We start from the raw sequence: 21013 nt of genomic DNA on the forward strand, positions 1-21013 counted from the left end.
CTGGCATTTTCACAAAGGCATTGGGTGTAGAGAAGCTTCGAAAGTTCCGAAGCTTAAGCTACCTCGAAAAATCTATGGATTGACATTATAATTGGAATTAGAATCCAATTGCAAGTTGATAAATTTCCATAAAGTAAGGATTGAAGAACTTGAGGGACATTGTCTCTTTGGATGAAGAATAAGTCCAAGTACAAATCCAACAATGGACAAAATATCTAGAAGACATCTGATTAAAAAGCATTGAGATTACACAATGGTAGTGGAAGCATAGAAACATAAAGCCATGGACACTTAAAAAGCAACAACATTGGAATCCATCACAAAAATTAGCCACCCATAAGGACCAAGGTATCACCCCATTTCCCAACCACAGAAATGAGCCACCCAACCTACCATCCTACCACTTTCTTAGTCCAAGCAAGCCACAACCACTAATAGCCATGATAAATACATCATGCTAATGCCCTCTTAAGATCATGGGTGATTAGTGCATTAAATTTTAATCATGACAAGGCCATAGTGCTACAACAATGACAACAAAAAAAGATGGAGAAGACATTAAAGTTGATGTCGATCATGCTCAAATCTTGAGGATGGAAAGTAGAAATAGAGGTGTCTTGGAGAGGACACTAAAAGTTGATGTTCATCATACTTAGATCCTGATAATAGAAAGTAGAAATAGAATCTCTATACCTATCATGAACAACCCTACAAAAGTACATCATGACCATGGATTCCCCACCTTGAGAGCTCCTGCCAAGGAATCTCCTATGTGAGAACAAACTCCAACCAACTTGCTCTTGAATGGTCCCTTCGTGAACCTAAAGGCACACTAGCTCTAGGATTTGAAAATTGCCAAATCAATCAAAGAATGTAAAAAACCATGATCAAGAAACCATAGTATCAAAGATATGAATGAGACCTAGCTGCCCCACGATGACCCCCTCTCACAGTCCCTCTTTGGCTTGGGCATACATGAAGGGTGGTAACTCATTAGGGCTTGAAAAAGAAATCAATGATCACAATAGCCATAGTTTCTCAATTAAAATCAACATTAAAGTTCAAGCAATAATGAGCCACACTTTTTCCTTTGGCCTCCTACTTTCTTGTATCCTTTCGAAGATACCCTTCTAACATAAAAGCAGCCCTTTTCCTTGTTCTACTTGCCTCCCCTCTCTCCAACAATACATGTTTTGGGTGGCCACTTTTGGCACAAAGCCACAATCTCCCCTAAAACATAGAGCGAACTCATGTTCTACTTCTCCCCCCTCTGTCTAGCAATACATGTTGGGTTGCCACATTTGCACAAGGTCACAATCTCCCCTAAAACTTGAGAGTGAACTCATGTTCAAAAAACATGCATTTCATATGTTGAAGGCAAACTAGCTAAGGTGAGATCTAAGACCTCAAGCCATTTTTCCACATCATCATACTTTGGAAGGGGGCTATATAGGATAGTTCCTACCGAAATGAACTTCTAAAGATAAAGTTGGCATGTCCCCAAGATGATTCTTCACAGGTGTCACTCGTAGAATAAAATCTCGTAATGAATGGTTTGAAGCTCACCATAGAGTGAAAACTCACATGGTGGATGTAGCCTTAAAGATAAGCTTGATCTTGGGCCCACACCTCCGAAGATGTAGTTGAGAAATCAAATGATGTATGCCTAGAAGAGGCTTTGTATAAGAGAGATGACAAAAGTTCTATGCTCCAGAAGAGATGTCCAAAATCCCATAAGCACAGAGAGGAAGAGTGGTACTATCCAAAAAAGCTATATAAGCATGTACTTGACACTCATTTCAATACAATGGTACTTTCATTTTGTGTCACTCAAGATTGTGTTTATGAGTCCAAGCTAATCCATCTTGGAAGCTAATTCACTTGAGTTACAATCTTTCACCTCTACCATGTTCCATATCTATAATCTGCGTCCTCCATAGCTAGCATAGCTCTAGATCCATGTTTCTCAACATGGTATCAGAGCTATGGTGAGCTATGTCTAGCCACACCCATTCTCCCTCTTCTACTTCTACTATCTCTTGTTCTAGCTCTCATGGTAATGATAGCAGTTTAGTTTAGGAGGAGTAAAATCAGTTTGATAGTGTAGGAGAGAGAGAGTTCTATTATTGCGAGTAGGTTCCTTAGTACCAAGTAGTTGCTGCCTACCATCCAAATGATGTCTTCTTTTTTGCTGAGCACCTTAGTGATGAATTAAGGAGGTAGTTTCTGGAGTGCAGAGCTCAAATCTGGCCGACTTCCCAGGTGTAACATTCATGGCTTGCCTGGAGGCATTCCCATAGGACAAGAAGGATCATCCATCATTGACAGAAGAAGAGGAAAGCGGGAGAACACAAAGACAAAGGAAGAAAAGGCACATCAGTTTTTTCTCTCCCGTCTGATCCATCTCTGCTACTACAGGTCACTCCCACAGGCCAACATATACAAGGTGTAGGAAAGACTAGAGTTCTTATTCCTTCTTCTCAAAAACACCCACACGCAGACACACGAAGCAGATTAGTGGAGGCAAAGGACTAAAGCATCAATTGGGGTGACTGAGATCACAAAGGCAATCGCTAATCTTCTTCCATTGGCAACTCTCGATCATCATCAGACGATCTCTGCATGCATTTCCACATAGACGATCTCAAACGACCTGCATAGCTGGGTCGTCAGATCTATTGAAGGCTATGGACATCTTCACAGTCGTCAGATCTGTGGACATCTTCACGGTTGTTAGATCTGTTGAAGGCTATGGACATCTTCACGGCTTGGTACCGATCGAGTAATAGGAGATCGGGTGCTGCTGATAAGACTGTTGTACTAAAGACAAAGAAAATGATGCAGTCTAATGAGATCAATCTTGGAAGATGAGACTGCAGGTTTGCATCTCAATCATAGAAGAAAGCGTGAAAAAAACAATAAGGGTTTGGTCTATTCAGTTTAAACCTTAACATTAAGATAAAAAATCAACCCTTCCTAAGTAACCCCTTTCACACTATATCTCTCTAACCAGCGTAGCACAAGCCCATTTCATGCACATAGCCTTTGAATTCATTTGTGCAATCATAAGAGTTCATACTCATAAGCACTCAAATACTCATAAAAGTGTTGTTGCTACCAAGACACTTTGTAATTTCCACATAAAAAATTATTTGCTTGCACAAAAGTCACAATTATCAAATCCCTTGTAAATCTCAATCTTCTTCTAAAAGGATAGACATTGCCCGAGAGTTTTTGTGGTAAGATCTCCTACTAAAGATGACTGAAGTGGAACATATAGCAAAATTTAATGGTGAAGGCTTCCATCCTGGAAGGAGAAGGCCATGTACCATCTTATGCGGAAAGACTTATGGGACTTGTTTGAAGATGATGCAGATAACAAGAAGGAAGATGCTGAAGATGGGTTTGTTAAAGAAGACTAGTTCAAAACCAAAGAATGGAAGAAGATGAATAACAAGGCACTAGGCATCATTGCCTGGGGACTAAGTGATGATATGCTACATCATATATCTGGCATAAGAAATGCTAGAACCGCTTGGGAGGAACTTGACAGAATGTTTGGTACCCAAGAAAATAACTCAAAGGTAAAACTACTCATGCAGTTTTATAAACTAGATATCAAAGACATTGCTTCTATGACCCTACTTGCAAGCGTAAACAAGGATCCATATGAAAATCTTGTGTCTACTTTAAGTAATGTTCCAAGTCTCTCACTCAAAGATATTGAGCACTCACTACTTGATGGAGAAAGCAAATTTAAAAGCAAAGATGTAAAAGAGACCAGCTCAAGGGAAAACCTCTTATACACTAGAGGAGCTACTAGACCCAAGGGAAGAGGTCGAGTATTCAACACCGACAACAGGAATCGGATGACATGTCATTATTGTGGTAAAACTGGCCAGATTGTCAGTGAATGCTTCCACAAGAAAAGAGCACAGCAGATGCAGAATATCCACCACCAAAATCAATTCATGAATGAAGAATAAGAAAAAGATACTTCCGCTACCATCAGCAAATATGACAAACTGTTTTAAGGAATTTGTTCCCATAGTGGATATGGTAAAAACCCTGCCAAGATGTAAAGTTTCAAGCCTTAACTTGACTAGGCTGCCAAAGAGCTAGTCTCCTGGTCCATGTTTACATGCAGGGGGGGAAAAAGCCAGCAAGGGTGGAGACTCATCATTTGAGGGGGGGTGTTGAGAAATCAAATGATGTATGCCTAGAAGAGGCTTTGTAAAAGAGAGATGACAAAAGTTCTATGCTCCAGAAGAGATATCCAAAATCCCATAAGCATAGAGAGGAAGAGTGGTACTATCCAAAAAAGCTATATAAGCATGTACTTGACACTCATTTCAATGCAATGGTACTTTCATTTTGTGTCACTCAAGATTGTGTTTATGAGTCTAAGCTAATCCATCTTGGAACCTAATTCACTTGAGTTACAATCTTTCACATCTACCATGTTCCATATCTATAATTTGTGTCCTCCATAGCTAGCATAGCTCTAGATCCGTGTTTCTCAACAGATGTCCCATAGGATGAATTATTAACAAGACTTCTTTGAAGATACACTAGAGAAGTGCCACATATGGAAGAGCATTGGCATGGTGTCACTAGTCTTGGGGAGCTCTTCTTCATAATCCGACATCTCATCTCAACACTTCAAGTGTGAATAGTCACAATCTTGGAGCTTATTCTCTTTGTTATTATACAAGGTGGTGCCCTAAGGAGAAGAACATTAAAGATAGAAATGCTACCTAGAGCCACTAAGTAGTTAAGTATTGAAGAATCAAATTCAACAATTAAATAATTCATGATTCAAGAACCATTATGAAGGTGCATGAATGAACATGGATCCAACAATGAATGGAGTTATAGTGAAGACACACTAACGGATCTTCTTTTAAGGTTAAAAAAGTAGACGGAATGGGATAGTGAGAAAAGTAACACCCATGAGTAGCCACATGAAAAGGATATGCCACCAACATCACAATGCAACTAGTCAAAGGTGAGATTTTTTAATTTTCCAAGCATCCCACCAAGTTGGCATAAGCAAGAGCATAGCTCATACAAGGCTTAAGAGATAAAGAAGCTTGCAATCAAAACCTGCAAACATAGCCAATGTGCACCAAGCTCTAGCAAGCTAGTAATATGAGAGCATGTAATACAAGACAACATAAAACATACAAACATGAATCTTGAACAACAAAGACTTTTAAAATACAAGACAACATAAAACATACAAACATGAATCTTTTTAAAAATAAAATACGGAGAGGATCATGAATGAGAAAATCAATGGATTTGGACCTCTAATGTAAGACAATGGCCACATTAACCAAGTAGATACACCCAGGTCAAACCACCCAAATGATTGCCACATCCATATGTTGCAAATGATTCTATGAGGCAATATGGACTTCAACCTCAACCTGGCTTTATGAATAGACAATGTGTTTTGCAAAATTGTGTTCTTTTCATCATGCACAATCCAAGTTTTGACTAGATGACCCTTGCTTGACCATTCTAGATCGATCATAAGAGAATAGGTTGTGTCTTTGCATAATATGACTTGTCATAAATTGACTTTCTTTTAGTGGCTTACTATGCCGACCATCACAATGCTAATGATGCATATGTAAGTTAAAGCAACTAGGCTTTAGGTAATTGCTTCTTTATTCAATTTTCTACAAGCTCGTACACCTTTTGTGTGGATCTTTCTAGCTCTAAGGTAGTGTTGTTTCTTCCTTACTTTCTTTAAGATATTATATATTTTGTAAGCATCTTAAAACAACTATATTTAACCTAGTGCCTCGTTAATTTTTTTCTCTACAATAGAGTTATTGTTGGAGACACTTGATATAAAATATTATTTCGAGTTTTCTATTCTCTTTTCATTCTTACATGTTTCTGTGGGCATATTAGAGCCATTGAGCCAAGGTAGTAGTTCTAGGACAAACTACTATACCGATTGTAAGCATATTAAGAAACTAGTCCTAAGCTTGTATTTTAATGACAAGCTACTATATATTTTGTAAGCATATAAAGCAAGGAGATCTATGCTACTACTTCAATATATGTTTCCTCTACAAATACTTTCAATTTTGTAAATATCTTTAAATACCTAGATTTAAGATAGTAGTGTGAATTTTTTTATTCTTTATAAGTGACTATATCTTTCATATTTAAGATAAGAATGTAAATTTCTTGTTTTCTTCAAGCTTTATATGTTTGTAAGCTTCTTAGATAGCATCCTGAAAGTTGAAATTGAAAATCTTTAAGAACCAAAATTAGTGCCTACTATTGCATTGATGAAGAATACTCAGTATAAGCTACTAGTCATAATATATTTATTCTAGTATTGATTCTCTATATTCCACAACTTATCCTTTACATTCAAAAACTAAAGGCGAAATTCACAATTTTTTAAAAAGTTAAGCTTGAGATTTAAGCAATGAAACATCTTAATACTTATCCTTAGTATTAATTATTGTGATTCAAAACGTGATAGTTTTACACAATAAGATGTGGACTTTCAATTTTTTTTGCTACCTTAAAATGTTTATAAATTTGAAGTAATTATTTACAAGAAATAAGAGTGGTTATAAAGCAAGTGCAAGCGCTGCAATGGGAGTTGGATAAAACTATAAGGTCTCTCTTTAAAATTGTTTTTCACAACTATAGTTTAGTGCAATAGGCAGACATAATGCTATCATTGGGTAGCAATGATATAATATGCACGATATAGCTTTATGTTAATCAAAGCATACTTCTTGTGCTAACTAAATATATGAATTTCTTTGTATCCAACTTTTAACTTCTTAAAAAGTAAGAAACTATTAGTGTAAAAGTTAGTAACTTTCAAATGCAATTAAAGAGATTTTTATAGAGAATAAGAAATTAAAAATAGCATCAACTAGAAATTGCACAATGTATCAAGCTTCTTTAAGACATCATTTAAGATATATTGCCTTGCTAAGGAAAAAATGTAAAAACTACTACCTTAAAGTTACTGTAGGACGCTACAAAAGGAACACTAGCTTAGACCTAAGTGCTCTAAGATGCTTACAACAGTAACAATAGCTTATAAGAAATAATTAAATAGCATTAGTAAGCCTTTGCATTAGTAAGCCTTAAATATATTAGATATTTCCTAGATATTAATTAGTAAGCCTTTGCATGCCTATGACATGTATAAAGATCTAATTGATCCAAGATGCTTACAAAAATGCGATGTTTTTGGAATCAAATTTATCATATTAAATCTAGCTCTTGGAAAGTTATATACCAAACCTTACAAAAGTATGGTACTTTGTAGAAAAAGATAGACTAGCATAAGGCTAATTCCTTAAAGATGCTTATTGACTAGTACAATTTCTCGTAGATAAAAATGAAGCAAGAAAAACACTATCCAAAATTTAACTTTCGAAACAATCATCCAATCTACTCTAGAGACTCTTCGAGATCTTGAGAGAGTCTATGCATCCTCTTTGTCAAGAGATGGGAGAGAATACAAGGTAGCTCAAAGACAATGGGAAAAAGGACAAATGCTATTCTCAAGATATGGGATTGAGGTGCCTTTTTCCTCTTCCAAACCCACATGGTTTGGCATTATAAACCTCCTAATTTGGCTATTCACTAGAACTTTGTAATACCCCTCTCCTTCTTATATAATTCTTGATATGAAAGTCCCTTATAGCTGCTTTGTAATTGGTTTTTGCCTTACAACACTGTCTTGAGATGTTAATAGGATTTTGACTTCTCTGGAGAAAAAAAAAACTTGTCAACAATTAGTTTGACAAAATGCTAACTTAGATATAATTGCTCTTAAGATGCTTACCAAATATGCAATAGCTTTAATAAAATAAAAACTAGAACATATTAGACCTATCTTTTGAAACTATGCATTAGGTAGTTGGTGAACAATATTAAAAAATTTACCATTTTAGATCTAGTTTGTTTTGCACATATAATAACCTTGTGAAGAATAAAATACACAAAATATGACTTTAGACCTAGTTTCCTAAAGAAGCATACAAAAGGTATACTCACTGGCTAACACAAATCCAAAAAAGTAATGGATCCTTGAGTTATACGAAGTTAAAAGAAACTAGTATGGGCATGTAGTAAAGTTGGCTTTCAAGGAGAAAATCATATAAAACATCATCAATGGAAAATTAAATATGTCTAAGTTCACTTAAGTTTCTAAATGTTAACTTAAAAATAGTTGTAACAAGTACTTACCTTGCATGAGTAATAATTTACTAAAAAGACAATGATATGTGGACTAAGGGATGAAGACTTCTTTGAGACACTAGGAAAACAAAGATTTCTCAATAACACAACCTTTCTCAATAAATTAGGATGCATAACTCATATAGTCTCATCAAGCTCGTCCAAATACATTGGAGACAAATTTTAGATTCATTGCAATATATACATTGGTGTGCTTCTAATGCTTTGACTACCAATCTTCCATAAATAGTTAATTCGTCATTAGTTTCATATTGAGAAATATATAAAATGTCATAATTAGCTTAGAAAGTTCATACATGTTTGGATTGGGAAAGATAGCATTGAGGACTCACCATGTACTTTTTAAGTGTCCAAATGAACAATCAATAATCATTTGTATGGATGAGTCAAAAGTTATTACAAGATTGAAGGTGCAAGATGGGCCTAAAATTAGATCCAAAACCATGGCAATCAACAAAATCCCCCAACATAGGTATTTATCCAATAAAAATCTAATGAATCATGGCTAGTTCTAGCCAAAACATGGATGTAAGAACAAACCATTTGAAGGGACATTCTTGTAATCAACATGGCCGAAAAGATAGTATACATATGTTGGAAACTGAACTTGAAATCCACAACACTTCTTACCTTGGGATGATACATTATGAATAATCAATAGTTTGATCTTTATACATAAGATGATTGCAAAGCAAATAAGAAAAGCTACATGAAGTTCTCAATGAGTAGAAGCAAGGCACTCATCTTGCAAATTATTTTTGATGGAGAGAAGAGTAAAAAAGATGAGACATTCACTCCATGTTTTTAATTGTGGATAGAATTGTAATGGTAGAATTTTCTTTCACCAAATTCACCCAAAGGTATAGGTCCCTTTTATCTATCAAGTCATAGTCAAAAGTCATGACTCCACTCAATATATGGAATGCCCCAACTAAACTATTGCTCACATGCACATAAGTTGAAGTGGGATGAATTCATAACAAACATGTGATAAATAACTCATATCATGAAGTGTTTTTATCCAGACTTAAGAGAAACAAAGATGAGCAAATTATGAATGTAAAGATGAGATGAATTCATAACAAGCATGTGACTCTAAAGAAATATATCAATCATAATATCCTCCTTGCTAACCAACAAATGTGTGAAAAAAGATTACCTAATGATCAATTTACACAAATCCAAAAACACACAATCCATTTCTTGAACCATGCAGTTGGAATAAAGCAACTAATGTCCTCTTAGAACCCAAAAAGAGACATCCCATTTCTTTAAACATATCATTCAAATGGTGCAACTTATTTCCTATTTGGAATCTTGTTTGACTTGAATCTTTTTTGGGCTTTAATTCAAACATTTTGACTATATTGCACTCTTAACATTGTTACACTTATACCAAGTCTTTGTTTACAAGTCTAGATTTCTTTTTTCTTTCTTTCCACAACTACTTTTATTCGCATATAAGACCATTGCTCCTAATACTAGACTTCCAAGACCACTGCTACTAGCGATACCCCAACCTCCCCTCTACTCTCTACACCTATATCCTTACCAAATGGCCAACACAACTCCCCCCCTTAGCAAGATGCTCCCTCCGTCCAGGCATGCAAACATCCTCAATCTCCCTCATCCTAGCACCCTTTGTCTATTTCCTTAGCCAAGCCACTTCCATCTCCCCTTCTCGTTAGGGGTTAGATATCACCACTAGAATTATCAAAATTAGCTCGCTTAGAAGTGTCAACACCATAGACACATGAGCTAGTGAGACCCATGAGATTGTTATCGGCCCATCCCAACCGTCAAGAAACTCTACTCCAACCCCACACATACATATGGCCCCTACCTTCCATGATTTGCTTTGCTCCAAACACAAAGCTTACCCTCAGAGAGAGGGTGACGATCCTCAAGGCATCATCTCTAGCTTGTAGATGGTTGGAGATCGATCCCATTCATATTCTTAAGGACTCCATTTAGATAGTTCTCACTAGGAGTCAAGTCATAGTCCCCAAGTGGTACGCATTGGAAAGGGGTACTCTAAGATCTAGTTCAGCTCACAAGCAAATGGAGGCATCACTTGCCACCTACCCAAGATTGGTAGTGCTTTTGGCTAGGTTATATAGAGAGCATTTTTGACGGCACAATATCATTAGGTCCCCACTAATATCCACTTGCCAATAATCATCTCCACACTCTCTTGGCATCCTCCCCCCAGCTACTAGGACTCATGCTTACAAAGGATTCACTGTCTAGCTAGTTTCATATTCAAGAATTCCTAGCCAATGTTTCATTCCCCCGAGCTCCTAAGACTCGTGTTTACAAAGGATTCCTTGTCACAAGCTCAACTTGTCACAGCCTTTGCACACACTTCTCTAGCCAACAAGGAGCTAAGAGATTCCACATCCCCAATCAGTAGCACTCCATCAGATAGAGATGGCACTGAATAGTGACTTAGAGCCCATCTAGCCACTAGTAGGTCCCCAAGCATAGGCCATTGATACACTTTTGACATCTTCGATAACTAGGATGGACCTATGAGATGATTCTATCACACGTTCTTGACACCCAAAAATAGGGCGCATGGCTATCACACAAAGGAGTAAGTAGGACATGAATGACACAAACTCATACTCCCAAGATTTCCCCCTTTGTATAAGGGAGTAGAGCTCGCATAGAGGAGGCGTGATAAGGTGTATCCGAAGATACAACAGAGATAGGCATGGCCCATATAGCAATACTGATCTCAGAGATTCACATGCATAGAGCATTAATGGAAGGATCCATAGTTATGTAATAAGAGGACACTTCTTGGTAGAGAGGATATCTAATATTGTGGAAAGCTTCTATCAGGGCACACCTACACTTATGGGTGATAGCTATGAGTGGCACAAAGACACATGCAAGAAATCATATATGTACATGTTACAAGGAGAGCCATGGGGATCTCTATGAGAGTGGATGATGCACTTAATGGTTTATTGGTCATCCATGCCTCAAGTAGCCAATAAAAGAGGCAACACTTTTGGACTACCCTCAATCAAATCCAACCTCAACCATTGGATAGTAAGGGGTGACTCTAACATGGTGGAGGCCTTAAGAGGTTAGGAGACAGATACACAAACCATTAAAGAAAGAGAGAAGACTACCTTGGAGGAGCTCTTATTTTAAAGATCGGAGGATAAGTTTCATGGTTCATAGTGGAGTTTGGTAAGTTTGGAGGCCCACTCTTATTCTGTAGGAGAGAGAAGGTAGCAAGAGCTTGGACTTTTTCTAGGATTTCCAAGATCGATCGGTCTTATGTGGTTGATGAGGCTTGTGACAAAGGTGGCCCAATGAGCATTGTACCTCACATGACTCTCTCTAATACTCCAAAGTGATTGTTCCAAGATGACAATCTTATAGATTTCGTTGCATAGACAAAGGGATATAGACCTTTCTCAACTACATAGGAGAGAGAAGGTAGCAGGAGCTTGGACTTTTTACATGATCGATCTTATGTGGTAGCAGGAGCTTGGACTTTTTACATGATCGATCGATCTTATGTGGTTGATGAGGCTTGTGACAAAGGTGGCCCAATGAGCTTCGTACCTCGCATGACTCTCTCTAATACTCCAAAGTGATTGTTCCAAGTTGGCAATCTTATAGAGTCCATTGTATAGATAAAGCGATATAGACCTTTCTCAACTACATGGGAAACAAGAGACTTCAATGAAAGCCTGAAGGAGATCAACCACTCCTTAAAGGAGGAGGCCATGAGGAGAAGACACAACCTTCTAGAGAGAGTGAGAGGACCACGAGAGCATGATAAGATGCACTTCAGAGGGAAACAAAGTTAATAGAGATTTCTTCCATATTTAGAGAGCTAAACACATTAAGCAAGGCTTATGCAGACTCTCAAGAGTTTATGGATCAAATTGCACACAGCCCTCTAGAGGTAGGACAAGTGGTGACAAGAGTACTATATAACTTAACTAGGATCCATGACTAGACTTCTAAGCTATGAGAGGGACAGAGAGTATACCAAAACAGCAAAAGGTAATCACCAACTGGAGAAGCAAACATTAAGTGGCTCTTCCTGCGGAGGAACTAGAGAAGGCACTTCTAGCCTTGTCCTCTACTATGTGTCTTCACCAAGAGGGACTCAATAAGTTATTTCTAGAGCAGTAGGTTAGAGTTGTTTCTCTTTATTTCTCAACACAACCAATTTCTTGTCAACAGGGCTAGAGGAGATTCAATATCCATCCCTCTTTCTATTTTAATTTGTAGTAGAGAGCATGAGCTCTTTCTTGGCAAAGGGATCTAGTGGTATCACATGATCAAGTTATCCATCCCTACCTCAAGGAGCTCCTTGATCTAGAGTTTACATATGATACAATGGTTTATCTAGATGGAGATAAAAGAAACTTTAGGGCCAATATAGAAGCAATGCAAATGTTTTGCAAAGCATTGGGTGTTTTCATGAACTAGTACAAGTCTTATGAAATTTGGCATGTGACATGGGGTGGCCAAACATGGCAACCACATGAAAATTTTACCTTCGTACCCTCTACTACCGTAGTGAGAAATCTCAAATACCATGTGAGGATTGACATTGCTTCAAAATAGTAGTTAGTACCTCTTTCTTGACCATGAGATAGAAGCTCCTTTACTAGAGTTTAGCAAGGCTTTCAATAACAGAGAGAGTGGTGGTTTCCAACCATGTCATCTTAAAACCATACAATACATCATTCCTATCGGGCATTCTCTAGGTCAAGCCTTGGCCATATATAAGAAGCTGAAAAGACATATATTTTAGTGAGAGATTGTTGCTAATACCGTGTCACACTGACATAGGTATAAAAGTGTGAGACATGTAATTTATGGGACTTTGTGACAATAAAACAATTACTATCTCTCATCTCACCTCCTTACAACTTCCATGGCTTCTCTCTCTTCTTTCTTATCTCTCTAGTCTTTCTCTCTCCTGCACTCATTTTCTTCTCTTTTTTCTCTTCTGCTCTCTTCTCTCTCCTCTTAGTCATCTTCTTTACAAGTGGTATTAGAGCTTAAGCTTTTGATCCATTTGATTTTCTCATTTTCAGATATTTTCTCTATTTTTCCACTATTAAATCTTGGACAACAAGTACAAAAGACACATGGCACGCACTTGCAAGCATTCTACTTAGAGCAGAGGCTAATATTGAAGCTCTAACAAAGATTTGGAGGAGATTTAGCCAAATCATGGCCAAAATAGCAGGTCGTGCATTAATTACAGGCCATTTTGGAGATAACTTTGAGAAAGAAGAGGTAATTGGACTTAGGGAAGACTAAAAACTCAATTATTTTTTGAAATGGAGCTTTCTTTTTCTTCTCCCAAGATTGCTCGAAGCTTCCATGGAGGATTTGTTTCATCTTTCTCTTCTCCAGGGCTTGTAAAGCCTCAACCACTATCATATCTTGCTTCTACACGACGTTTTGAATCCAAGCATAACCATTGTTCAAAGAAGCAAGCAGCCACATGATATTCAAGAGGTAATTTGAACAACTCGAAAATTGCGCTGATTTTTTGGGCCCTCAAGACAGCTCACAACTACTTCTTCTTTGGCTGGGATCAGTGGTAGTGATCACTGAAGGGTACTATTCAACATTTCTTATTCTTCCCCAAACCCTAACAAGCGCAATTCATGGGCATCCATTAAAGCTTGAACAAAGCTTCTCAATTTCAAAGGGCTTTTACTCTATTTCATCTCTAAATCTTATCTATAGCAAGTATCCATCAAGATGCATGAAGCATTCGAAGCATTTGAGCTCTCTTGACTCTTTCAAGCTTCTATGACCGCTAAGGCTTAAGTTTTTCTTCAAGCATTAAGTTCATGGTTTCTGAAGCTTAATGACCACTAAGGTCTTTCTTTTCAAGAGAGTTTACATGGTTTTGATCCCTCATTATCAACGTTGGAGCATTCTTGGTGCAAATGGAGCATTATTGTGCTATGGAGTCTATTCTTGAGTCAATATTTGAAGTAAACAGGATTGAGCTTCAATCTTAAGTCTTTGATGTTTCAAGATTTCTTTTAAGTATTCAAGCAACAAGGATTGAAGGTTATTTTCCCAACATTGAGCATTGGGAGGCCTACTCAAGCATTTGGGAGGATTCAAGTCTTCATCAAGCCACACAAGACATATCTCTCATCAATTCTTGATCTCCCACGTTAATCCTTTGTTGAGCTCCACTTCATTCGCTTCAGCCTCTTCAATAATCAAATCAACCCATTCACAGATTGTATTGCTCTTTTGAATCAAAATAGAGAATTAGAAGCCTAGTTTAGCATCAGGGCATTGCATTAAACTTCTTGTTCAAGAGTGAATTATCGATTGCGATCATTACCCTAATCCGATGTCTCATTGATATTTGATTGATTCATAGAAAAATATAGGAAAAATCCATTCTAAAGGGCAAGTCAAGCAAGGAGTAATTGCGTGGTGAGACCCTCTTCTTACTCATTTTGTCAAATCAAATTGCATTCTATTGCATCACATGGAATGAGTTGGATAGATATTTTCAATTATGCATATTATGTTGATTGATTAGAGTAATATGTCTCTGCCATGTTCAGATTCCCACCAAGGAAAAAGGCGGATGCCCCGAGGAGATAGTGGACAGTAGAGGTGACCCTCCCCCACTATTAAATATCCCAAAGAAATGCAACCAACTGACCTAGGGAGAACTTTGCCCATATTCAAAGCCCGTGTAAGAAGTCTGTCACGCCATCTTATCCCTCACACATGTACTGCAAGTAGAGGATTGAAGATTCAAGTATTCATGAAGATTCAAGTCTCTTGAAGAACAAAACAAGGTAAACCACGGCTATTACAGGACATTACAGGGTATAAACAGATCATTGCAGGTACCATCCTCATCATTGGGATACAAGTGCACATACTACAAGTTGCCCTAAGTCTTATCCGACTCCCCACAAGGTTTAATAGCCTTTAGGTATACCAATTTTGGTTCCACATCTAGAAACAAGGTACTTGCAGGTTGAGACAGGGTACATGATTAGATAGTTTATTCACAGAGATTGGATTATAGAATTTTCTCTTTTAAATATATTATAATGTGCTAGTGCTCATCTCGAAGAGGGCATGCATCATTGGCTTAAATTTAAACCAAAAATTTTGACAATCGAAGCTTCCTAGCTCAAGTTATAGTCAATTTACTGACACGGGATTCTCTAGAACTACACTATCATGGGAGGTCACAAGGAAAGAATAAGGTCCATGATGAATATGCCCAACAAATCAGAGATTCCTTATGAAAAGATACACCCCAAGAGAGCCCTGAAGATCCTCATATACAAGGAGAACTTAGTGCTCTCAATTATACCATATGTGAAAATGAAAATAGAAATGCTCATAGGCATGGAGAGCTTTTTATCAAGAGTCGAGCAAATGGTCTTATCCAACTATCAAACGAAGTCTTCTATTGAAAAGTTAGTGGATTCCACAACCCGAACAAAGGCTTCAATCAACAAATTGATAGAGTCCAATGCACAAATTTCTCAACCTCACTTGGTTACATTGAGCAACTTTGCTTTGTTACATTTGGAAGGGTTTGTGCATACTTACTAGAGATACATTAAGAAAGAGAACATATTAGCCGAGAATTGGAATGCATTTAAGACAATTATTGATGAGGTCTTTGTTTCCCCTCTTGAAAAATAAAAATTGGCACAAAGATAGTACAGATTAGAGCAAAGAGGCCTAAGTGTACGAGAGTATATAAATCAATTTCCCAACCTCACTAGCCAAACTCCAAGAGTAGATGTATGGTCTAAAACCTTCATTATCAGCTCATGTTATGGAACAAAAGCCCTCTATCCTCTTCAAGGCCATTAAGCTTGCACATAGGTATGGAAGGAAGTATAAAAGAGAATCTACATTTTAGCCTACTTTTGGATTGTTTTAAAACAAGGGCAAGTTGGCAATGCTTATGGCAACAATCATGCATCGAGTAGAAGCTTTAGAGTGCCAACTTATCCATCATTTAATGCTTCAAAGCCTCAAGGCAATTTAAAGACAACAAACATTTCAAGAGTGAATTATAAATAAAGGGACAACAAGTCTAGAAATATTTCATCCAATGGTACTCCAAAGTCTATCCACATGGATCTATACAAAGAAAAGAAGAAAAAAGACTTGTGTTTCAATTGTGGTGAGAAATATACACCTGACCATACAACAAAGTGTGCGTATAAGAATGCAAAGCCAAGATTCATAACATGCTAGTTTTTGAAGATTCAAAAGATGATAGTGAAGAGACAAATGCACTTATGACTGCCATGGAAAATGAGTATATTGATAAAAATATTAGGCAAAAATAGCTCTATGATCCTGCTGACAGTTTTCCTTTTGACCCTGGTGGTAGTATTCCTTTTGATCTAGGAAGGATCCATGATGAGACACATGCTACCATTGTTTGTTCCATCTCAATGCATACTTGTACAGATTCTAAGAGTCCTAAAGTAACCAAATCAAGAAGCTTCTAGAGATGGGGTTCATTGAGCCTAGTTCTTCAACATATGCATTTTTCATCTTATTAGTGAAAAAGAAAAATGGATCCTTCAGGATGTGTATTGATTACAAGGATGTAAATAATATCACAGTAAAGAATACATATCCGATTCCTAAGGTAGATGGTTTTCTTAATGAGTTCAAGGGAGCTAGGTTCTTCACCAAAATTGACTTGAGATCAAGATATCATCAAATCCATAAGCGAGGGTGATGAAGTTGAAACAACCTTTAGGACGAATCGTGGGTTATACCATTTCTTAGTAATGCAATTTGAACTTACCAATATTCCAGCTACCTTCAGAAGTTTGATGAATAAGATTTTGCAACTTTTCTCTTTTAGTTTGTCCTTATTTTCTTCGATGACATACTTATTTACAACAAGACACTACAGAATCATTTATTATATATAATAAGAGTTTTTTATATAATCCTAAGAAGGTATAGTGTATTAGAGATTGGCCAATACCTACTACCACTACTTAGACGATTTCTTGGTATATTGTCATTCTATCACAACTTCATAAAATGAGAGATTAGCAATTAAGAGGTCCATTATTTAACACTATCAAGTTATCCAAAATAATTTAGTACTAGTTTACACCAAACCATTGTAATAAAGTAACATGTACTCATACATCAATATATAGATCGGTTTGGTATTATGATCTCTCCTAGTCATTATGTCAGGTGTTATGATATCATCTCATAAAGATTTCTAACATAACTTCAAGTCACAAGAGATTAGTCATTTTATATACTTCATTAATATCCAACTATGATCAACTGCAATTAACAACTTTATTATTCTAATGACCATAGTAAGCTAACTTCTTACTTCTCCTACTATTTTAGTATGTCTAGATTTTTCTAAAAAGTTTACCATACAAAGTGATGTCAGTGGCCATGGCATACGGGTTGTATTGCTATAAGAGCATGGAGTTATTGCCTTTGAGAGTCGCAGGTTACAGATAACGAGATGGCTATGAATGTCTATGACCGAGAGATGTTGGCTATTCTTCATGCAATAAAGAAGTGACATCATTATTTGTATAGTAGTTCATTTAGAGTTTAAAGTGATTTCAGAGTCTTAAAGTACTTTATTACTCACGCAAATCTCACTTCTAAGTAGCGTAAGTGGGTAAGAAAAATGTGGTAGCTAATTCTCTTTCCGAAATGTGGATATATCAGATTAGCTACATAATGATTGGATTGAGGAGTTACATGAGGCCTACCTTTCCAAGAAATCCTCTAAGTGAAGTAGTGGAGGCAGGTGGTGACCAATCTTTGACACACTTCAACCTTCTTAGAATTACCCTATATCCCTTTTTTATTAGCAATATAGCCTAAGTACTCCATCTCTATTTACTAAAAAAGTAAATCTTCTCCTTCGCAAACACTTTGTCATACCTCAATACATCAAAAACCTTTCTCATATGTAACAAATGATCATGTAGTATCTTGCTGTAAATCAATATCTCATTGAAGAAAACAAGGACAAAGTAAAAGAGGAAACGTTGTAAAAACCTTATTCATCGAACTCTGAAAAGTAACAGGAGCAGTGGTAAGTCCAAATGGTATCACCAAGAAATAGTATAACCCACAATCAATCCTAAAGGCTGTTTTAGCTTCATCACCCTCTCGTAGATGGATCTAATAATATATTGATCTCAAGTCAATGCTCTTAAAAGAACCTAGCCCCCTTGAGCTCATCAAGAAAATCATCTACCCTCAGAATCGGATACTTGTTCTTCACTGTGATCTTATTTAGATTCCTACAATCAATACACATTCTGAGGGGTCCATCTTTCTTCTTCACTCCGAAGAAGCATACAGTGAAAAACTAAGCTCAATGAACCTCATCTCTAAAAGCTCCTTGATTTGGTTGCCCACTTTTTCGCACTAACATTTAGATAATCTGTAGGGTGGCTTATTGACTGGCTTTGAATATGGCTCCAAATGTATAGGGTGATCGATTGCTCTCTTGAGAGGTAAGAAAGTGGTCACTTTAAACAAATCCTTGTACTCCTCAAGTAGAGCTTTCAAAGCTGGATACTCAACTGAATTCTTGGATTGATCTTCAACCTCTTTGTTTAGGTGTAAAACAAAAATACAAGAGCATCTCTTATACTCATTGAGTTGCTTTATAGTGATAAGCTTAAAATTAGATTTACTAAGGATTCCTTGTAGGATGGATAAGCTACTCATCAATGACGAACTCCATGTACAACTGTGAAAAATCCATAGAAATCTTCACTAAGGTCATCAGTCAATCACATCCAAGTACAACATCTATGGGTCCGATTTTCAAAGTAATCAAGTTTGCCTTTGCTTTATAATATTCAACCAGTTGTATAGAAACCCATGGACATATTTAAGTGTTCATCTCCTCTTCACCATTAGCTACCTAAACTCTTATGGGCTGTTATCAATCAATGGAAAAGTAATGCAACTTGTCCAAACTGACTTATTCACGTATTACCACTCTCTATTAGGATAAATATATCCTTCTCATGAATGGTACTCTTCATAGAAATGTATTAGGACTCTTAGAATCTGTCCAAATATCCATTGAGATGGAACAAACAATGGAAGCACGTGTCTCATCATGGATCTCTCCTAGATCAAAATGAATACTATCACCAAGGTCAAAAGAAAAAGTGTCAGTAGAATCATAGAATTGTTTTCGCCCAATATTCTTCTCAATATACTCATTTTCCGTGGCAGCCAGAAGTGCATTTGCCTCATCATTATTATCTTCTAAATCTTCAAAAACTAGTATGTTATGAACCTTGGCTTTGCATTCTTATACGCACACTTTGTTGCATGGTCGATTGTATACTTCTCACCACAATTGAAACACAAGCCTTTTTCCTTCTTTTCTTTGTATAGGTCCATAGGCATAGACTTTGGAGTACCATTAGGTGAAATATTACTAAACTTATTGTCCCTTTATTTATAATTCACTCTTGGACTGTTTGCTATCCTGAAATTGCCTTGAGTCATTGAAGCATTAAACGATGGATAAGTTAGCACTCTAGAGCCCATACTCCATGCATGATTGCTACCATAAACATTGCTAACTGCTGCCCCTGTTTTAAAACCATACTTGGTTGTCTAAAAGTGGGTTGAAATGTAGATTCTCTTCTATACTTCCTTCCATATCTTTCCGCAAGCTTAATGGCCTTGAAGAGGGTAGTGGGGTTTTACGCCATAACATCAGCTCTAATAATGATAATTCTACATCATACATATACTTGTGGAGTTTGGCTTCATCACTTATAATCACTATGTACATAGTGAGGTGGAGAAATTGATTTATATACTCTTATACACTTAGGTCTCTTTGCTCCAATCCGTACATTCTTCATGTCAATTTTACTTTTTCAAGAGAGAAAACAAAGACCTTGATCATAATTGTCTTAAATGCATCCCAATTCTCCACTAGTATATTTCCTTTCTCAATGTACCTCCAGCAAGTATGCATAAACTCTTCCAAATATAACGAAGCAAAGTGAATCTTCATGTCACTGGTCCTAGGAAATAATCAAAATAGGACTCAAATTTTAAAATCCATTCCTCTAAGTCGGATATGTACTTTGCTAAAACTATTTTATCTTTTAACTCCGTCTCGTAAAAAGGTTGCTATTCTAAAATAGGTTGATTGTGATTGGTAGGCATTGGACTTCCAAAATGGGTCGATGCTCTTCCATGAAGTGGCTGAGAATTAATTTGGAACCTTCCCGATGGTAAAGAACCCCTAAAAACTTGAGGATTCAGCCCATGAACTTTGGATTGGCACCATCTATGTTGCCTGAATAATCATCATTCCTTTGAGAAGCTTCTCCCATTTCATATTGACTATTTGGAATGCCTCTTCATCCTCGATTGAAGCCTTCATTTGGGTTGTGGAATCCACCAACTTTTTAATAGAGGACTTCCTTTGGTGGTTGAACAACACCATTTGCTCAATTCTTAATAAAAACTCGGCATGCCTATGAGCATGTCTATTTTCATGTTCACACTGGGTATAATTGAGAGCACTAAGTTCTTGCAATTGAGGCTCTTTAGGACTCTTGGGGTGCGTTTTCTAGCAAGGAATCTCTGATTTATTTCCCATGCTCATCCCGACCTTATTTTTTCCATTGTGACCTGCCATGAAAGTGCATTCCTACAAGACCCCCCCATTAGTAATTTAGCTATAACTTAAGCT

General features: G+C 36.9%; 1 protein-coding gene across 2 annotated transcripts in view; it reads right to left on the reverse strand.

The window, feature by feature from the left end:
- Nucleotides 1-7246: 7246 nt before the first annotated feature.
- The window catches only part of LOC148032984 (pseudouridine-5'-phosphate glycosidase-like), a 154698-nt gene continuing 140931 nt past the window's right edge, over nucleotides 7247-21013 (reverse strand). Inside the window, exon 14 of one of the 2 annotated variants that reach the window (XM_087684213.1) lies at nucleotides 7247-7763. The gene's annotated coding sequence lies outside the window, so the exon portion shown is untranslated. Of the gene's footprint in view, nucleotides 7764-8640; nucleotides 9134-21013 lie in introns of those variants that run through there. The other variant, XM_087684214.1, reaches the window with a different exon arrangement.

The sequence above is a fragment of the Lygodium microphyllum genome, chromosome 8, assembly GCF_053477565.2.
Source record: "Lygodium microphyllum isolate KBCC chromosome 8, Lygodium_microphyllum_v1.1.10, whole genome shotgun sequence".
In the NCBI taxonomy this organism is placed as follows: Eukaryota; Viridiplantae; Streptophyta; class Polypodiopsida; order Schizaeales; family Lygodiaceae; genus Lygodium; species Lygodium microphyllum.